Genomic DNA, 6,215 nt, shown 5'->3' with positions numbered 1-6,215 from the left:
CCCAGGTCTCTCTGTTCCTGCGCATTCCTTTTAAATTCTACTATTTTGTTCATATTGCCTCTCCTCATTCTTCCGACCAAAATGTATCACTTCACACTTCTCTGCGTCAAACTTCAGCGGCCATCTGTCTGCCCATTTCACCAATCTATCCATGTCCTCCTGAAGTCTGTTACTATCCTCTTCATTGTTTGCTACATTTCCAAGTTTTGTGTCATCTGCAAACTTTGAAATTATGCCCTGTGCACCCAAGTCCAGGTCATTAATATCTATCAAACTGAGCAGTGGTCCCAATATCGACCTCTTGCAACAATGCTGCACATTACCCTCCAGTCTCAAAAACAACCCTTCACTGTATGCTTTTTGTCCCTTGGCCAATTTTGTATCCAAGCTGCCACTGTCCCTTTGGGCTTTAATTTTGCCAACAAGTCTATTATGTGATACTTTGTCACATGCCTTTTGAAAGTCCACAGACACATCATTATCTGCACTACCCTCATCAACCCTCCCTGTTACTTCATAAAAGAACGCGATCAAGTTAGTCAAACATGATTTGCCTTTAATAAATTCATGTTGAATTTAATTTATTACCCATACTTTTCCAAAGGCCAAATAATTTTATCCCAATTTATTGTCTCTTAAAGTTTCCCCAGTACCGACGTAAGACTGATTGGCCTGGAGTTGCCGGGTTTATCCCCCGCCCTTTTTAACTAGAGATGTAACAGTTCCAACTCTCCGTATCTAAGTAGGATTGGAAGATTGTGGCCACAGCCTCCACAGCTTTCACCGTTATTTCCTTTGACTACCCTTTTGCTATTTATACATTTATAAAAGGAAAATTAAGGATAGTGTTAAATCCAAGGAAGAAGCTTATAAATTGGCCAGAAAAAGCAGCAAACCTGAGGACTGTGAGAAATTTAGAATTCAGCAGAGGAGGACAAAGGGTTTAATTAGGAGGGGAAAAATAGAGTATGAGAGGAAGCTTGCCGGGAATATAAAAACTGACTGCAAAAGCTTCTATAGATATGTGAAGAGAAAAAGATTAGTGAAGACAAACGTAGGTCCCTTGCAGTCAGATTCAGGTGAATTTATAATGGGGAACAAAGAAATGGCAGACCAGTTGAACAAATACTTTGGTTCTGGCTTCACGAAGGGAGACACAAAAAACCTTCCGGAAGTACTAGGGGACCGAGGGTCTAGTGAGAAGGAGGAAGTGAAGCATATCCTTATTAGGCAGGAAATTGTGTTAGGGAAATTGATGGGACTATAGGCTGATAAATCCTCGGGGCCTGATAGTCTGCATCCCAGAGTACTTAGGGAAGTGGCCCTAGAAATAGTGGATGCATTGGTGATCATTTTCCAACAGTCTATCGATTCTAGAACAGTTCCTATGGACTGGAGGGTAGCTAATGTAACACCACTTTTTTTAAAAGGGAGAGCGAAAACGGGTAATTAGCCTGACATCAGTAGTGGGGAAAATGTTGGAATCAATTTTTAAAGATGAAATAACAGCACATTTGGAAAGCAGTGACAGGATCGGTCCAAGTCAGCATCGATTTGTGAAAGGGAAATCATGCTTGACAAATCTTCTGGAATTTTTTGAGGATGTTTCCAGTAGCGTGGACAAGGGAGAACCAGTTGACGTGGTATATTTGGACTTTCAGAAGGCTTTCGACAAGGTTCCACACAAGAGATTAATGTGCAAAGTTAAAGCACATGGGATTGGGGGTAGTGTGCTGACATGGATTGAGAACTGGTTGTCAGACAGGAAGCAAAGAATAGGAGTAAATGGGTACTTTTCAGAATGGCAGGCAGTGACTAGTGGGGTACCGCAAGGTTCTGTGCTGGGGCCTCAGCAGTTTACACTGTACATTAATGATTTAGACGAGGGGATTAAATGTAGTATCTCCAAATTTGCGGATGACACTAAGTTGGGTGGCAGTGTGAGCTGCGAGGAGGATGCTATGAGGCTGCAGAGTGACTTGGATAGGTTAGGTGAGTGGGCAAATGCATGGCAGATGAAGTATAATGTGGATAAATGTGAGACAGACTATTATCTGAATGGTGACAGATTAGGAAAAGGGGAGGTGCATGGGTGTCATGGTACATCAGGCATTGAAGGTTGGCATGCAGTACAGCAGGCAGTTAAGAAAGCAAATGGCATGTTGGCCTTCATAGCGAGGGGATTTAAGTACAGGGGCAGGGAGGTGTTGCTACAGTTGTACAGGGCCTTGGTGAGGCCACACCTGGAGTATTGTGTACAGTTTTGGTCTCCTAACTTGAGGACGGACATTCTTGCTATTGAGGGAGTGCAGCGAAGGTTCACCAGACAGATTCCTGGGATGGCGGGACTGACATATCAAGAAAGACTGGATCAACTGGGCTTGTATTCATTGGAGTTCAGAAGAATGAGAGGGGATCTCATAGAAACGTTTAAAATTCTGACGGGTTCAGACAGGTTAGATGCAGGAAGAATGTTCCCAATGTTGGGGAAGTCTAAAACCAGGGGTCACAGTCCAAGGATAAGGGGTAAGCCATTTAGGACCGAGATGAGGAGAAACTTCTTCACCCAGAGAGTGGTGAACCTGTGGAATTCTCTACCACAGAAAGTTGTTGAGGCTAATTCACTAAATATATTCAAAAAGTAGTTAGATGTAGTCCTTACTACTAGGGGGATCAAGGAGTATGGCGAGAAAGCAGGAAAGGGGTACTGAGGTTGCATGTTCAGCCATGAACTCATTGAATGGCGGTGCAGGCTCGAAGGGCCGAATGGCCTACTCCTGCACCTATTTTCTATGTTTCTATGATTTATGAAAGGGAAATCATGTTTGACAAATCTTTTGGAATTTTTTGAGGATATAGAGTGAACAAGGGAGAACCAGTGGATATGGTGTATTTGGACTTTCAAAAGGCTTTTGACAAGGTTGCAAACAAGAGATTGGTGTGCAAAATTAAAGCACATGGTATTGGGGGTAATGTACTGATGTGGATACAGAACTGCTTGTCAGACAGGAAGCAGAGAGTCAGGATAAACAGGTCCTTTTCAGAATGGCAGGCAGTGACTAGTGGGGTGCCGCAGGGCTCAGTGCTGGGATCCCAGCTATTTACAATATACATTAATGATTTGGATGAAAGAATTGAGTGTAATATCTCCAAGTTTGCAGATGACACTAAGCTGGGTGGCGGTGTGAGCTGTGAGGAGGACGCTAAGAGGCTGCAGAGTGACTTGGACAGGTTAGGTGAATGGGCAAAGGCATGGCAGATGCAGTATAATATGGATAAATGTGAGGTTATCCACTTTGGGGGCAAAAATTGAAGGCAGAATATTATCTGAATGGTGGCAGATTAGGAAAAGGGGAGGTGCAACGAGACCTGGGTGTCATGGTACATCAGTCATTGAAAGTTGGCATGCAGGTACAGCAGGCGGTGAAGAAGGCAAATGGCATGTCGGCCTTCATAACTGGGGGATTTAAGTATAGGAGCAGGGAGGTTTTACTGCAGTTGTACAGGGCCTTGGTGAGGCCTCACCTGGAATATTGTGTTCAGTTTTGGTCTCCTAATCTGAGGAAGGATGTTCTTGCTATTGAGGGAGTGCAGCGACGGTTCACCAGACTGATTCTCGGGATGGCTGGACTGACATATGAGGAGAGACTGGATCAACTGAGCCTTTATTCACTGGAGTTTAAAAGGATGAGAGGGGACCTCATAGAAACATATAAGATTTTGACGGGACTGGACAGGTTAGATGTGGGAAGAATGTTCCTGATGATGGGGAAGTCCAGAACCAGGGGATACAGTCTTAGGATAAGGGGTAGGCCATTTAGGACTGAGATGAGGAGAAACTTCTTCACTCAGAGAGTTGTTAACCTGTGGAATTCCCTACCACAGAGAGTTGTTGATGCCAGTTCATTGGATATATTCAAGAGGGAGTTAGATATGGCCCTTATGGATAAAGGGATAAAGGGGTATGGAGAGAATGCTGGAAAGGGGTACTGAGGTGAATGATCAGCCATGATCTTATTGAATGGTGGTGCAGGCTCAAAGGGCCAAATGGCCTACTCCTGCACCTATTTTCTATGTTTCTATGTTTCTAAAACACTTCTGGTTACATAAGTACGTAAGAAATAGGAGCAGGAGTAGGCCATTTGGTCCCTCGAGCCTGCTCCACCATTCAATAAGATCATGGCTGATCTGAACTTGACCTCAACAACACTTCCCTGCCTGTTCCCCATAACCCTTCACTCCCTTGTCATTCAAAATTATATCCACCTTAAATATAACCAGCCTCCACAGCTCTCTGGGGTAGAGAATTCCAAAGACTCACAACCCTCTGAGAGAAGAAATTCCTCCTCATTTCCGTGGGTGACACCTTATTCTGAAACTATATCCCATGGTTCTAGATTCCCCCATGAAGGGAAACATCCTCTCTGCAACTACCCTGTCAAACCCCTTCAGAATCTTATATATTTCAATAATATCATCTCCCATTCTTCTAAACTCCAATGAGTATAGGCCCAACCTGCTCAATCTTTCTTCATAAGATAACCCCTTCTTCTCAGGAATCAACCTTGTCAACTTTTTCTGAACAGCCTCCAATGCAAGTATATCCCTCCTTAAACACGGAGACCAAAATTGTATGCAGTACTCCAGGTGTGGTCTCACCAATACCCTGTATAGTTGTAGCAGGATTTCCATGCTTTTATACTCCATCACCCTTGCAATAAAGGCCAACATTCCATTTCCTTCCTAATTCCTTGCTGTACCTGCATACTAACTTGTTTTGCTTCATGTACAAGAACCCTCAGATCCCTCAATACCTCAGCATTTTATAATCTCTCTCCATTTAAATAATAATTTGCTTTTATATTTTTCCTATCAAAATGGATCACCTCACATTGTCTCACATTATACTCCATCTGTCAAATTTTTGGCCACTCACTTAACCTATCTATATCCCTTTGCAGATTCTTTGCACCCTCCTCATAACTTGCTTTCCCGTCTATCTTTGTATCATCAGCAAATTTGTTACATTACACTCGGTCCCTTCATCCAAGTCATTAATATAGATTGTAAATAGTTGAGGTACCAGCACTGATCCTTGTGGCACCCCACTAGTTACAGTTTGCCAACCGGAATATGACCCATTTATCCCGTCTCTCTGTTTTCTGTTAGTAAGCCAATCCTCTATTCATGCTAATAGATTACCCCCAACCCCGTGAGCTCTTATCTTGTGCAGTCATCTTTTATGTGGCACCTTATCGAATGCTTTCTGGAAATCCAAATACACTACATCTACTGGTTGCCCTTTACCCACTCTACTCATTACGTCCTCAAAGAACTACAGCAAATTTGTCAAATATGATTTCCCTTTCATAAAACCTTGCTGACTCTGCTCAAATGAATTATGATTTTCTAAATGTCTTGCTACTACTTCCTTAATAATAGACTCCAGCATTTTCCCAATGACAGATGGTAGGCTAACCGGTCTATAGTTTCCTGCTTTCTGTCTCCTTCCTTTCCTAAATAGGGGTGTTACTTTTGCGGTTTTTTAATCCGCTGGGGCCTCCCCAGAATCCATGGAATTTTGGTAGATTACAACCAATGCATCCACTATCTCTGCAGCCATTTCTTTTAGGACCCTAGGATGCAGGCCATCAGGTCCAGGGGACTTGTCCGCCTTTACTCCCATTAGTTTTCCTCGTACTTTTTCTCTTGTGACAGTGATTGTTTGAAATTTCACCCATTCCAATTGCATCTTGATTATGAATTATTGGGATGGTTTTAGTTAAAATTCCCTTTTATGTTACCCATTAATCTGTTGTCACACAGTCTCGTTACCCCTCCTATTACATTTTTCAGTTCTCCTCTGTACTTTTTGTAATCAGCTTGGATTTCTACTGAATTATGAACGTTACAATTGACATAAGCCTCCTTTTTATTTCCCATCTTAACCTCAACATATTTAGTCATCTCGGGAGCTCTAGCTTTGGATGTCCTTCCTAATGCCCTCATGGGAATATGTCTATAATCTACCCGGGCCAGCTCCACTGTAAAGGCCTCCCATTGTCCAATTACTGTTTTGCCAACCAATTTTTGATTCCAATCCATCTGGGCCAGATCCCTTTTAACTCACTCATGTTAGCCCTCATCCAGTTAAGTATGTTATGCTTCATTGTACCTTGTACTTTTACATAACTACGCACAAAGTGCTGCAATAC

This window comes from Pristiophorus japonicus, chromosome 6 (genome assembly GCF_044704955.1).
Source record: "Pristiophorus japonicus isolate sPriJap1 chromosome 6, sPriJap1.hap1, whole genome shotgun sequence".
NCBI lineage: Eukaryota > Metazoa > Chordata > Chondrichthyes > Pristiophoridae > Pristiophorus > Pristiophorus japonicus.
Note: the sequence above shows the minus strand (reverse complement) of the source record.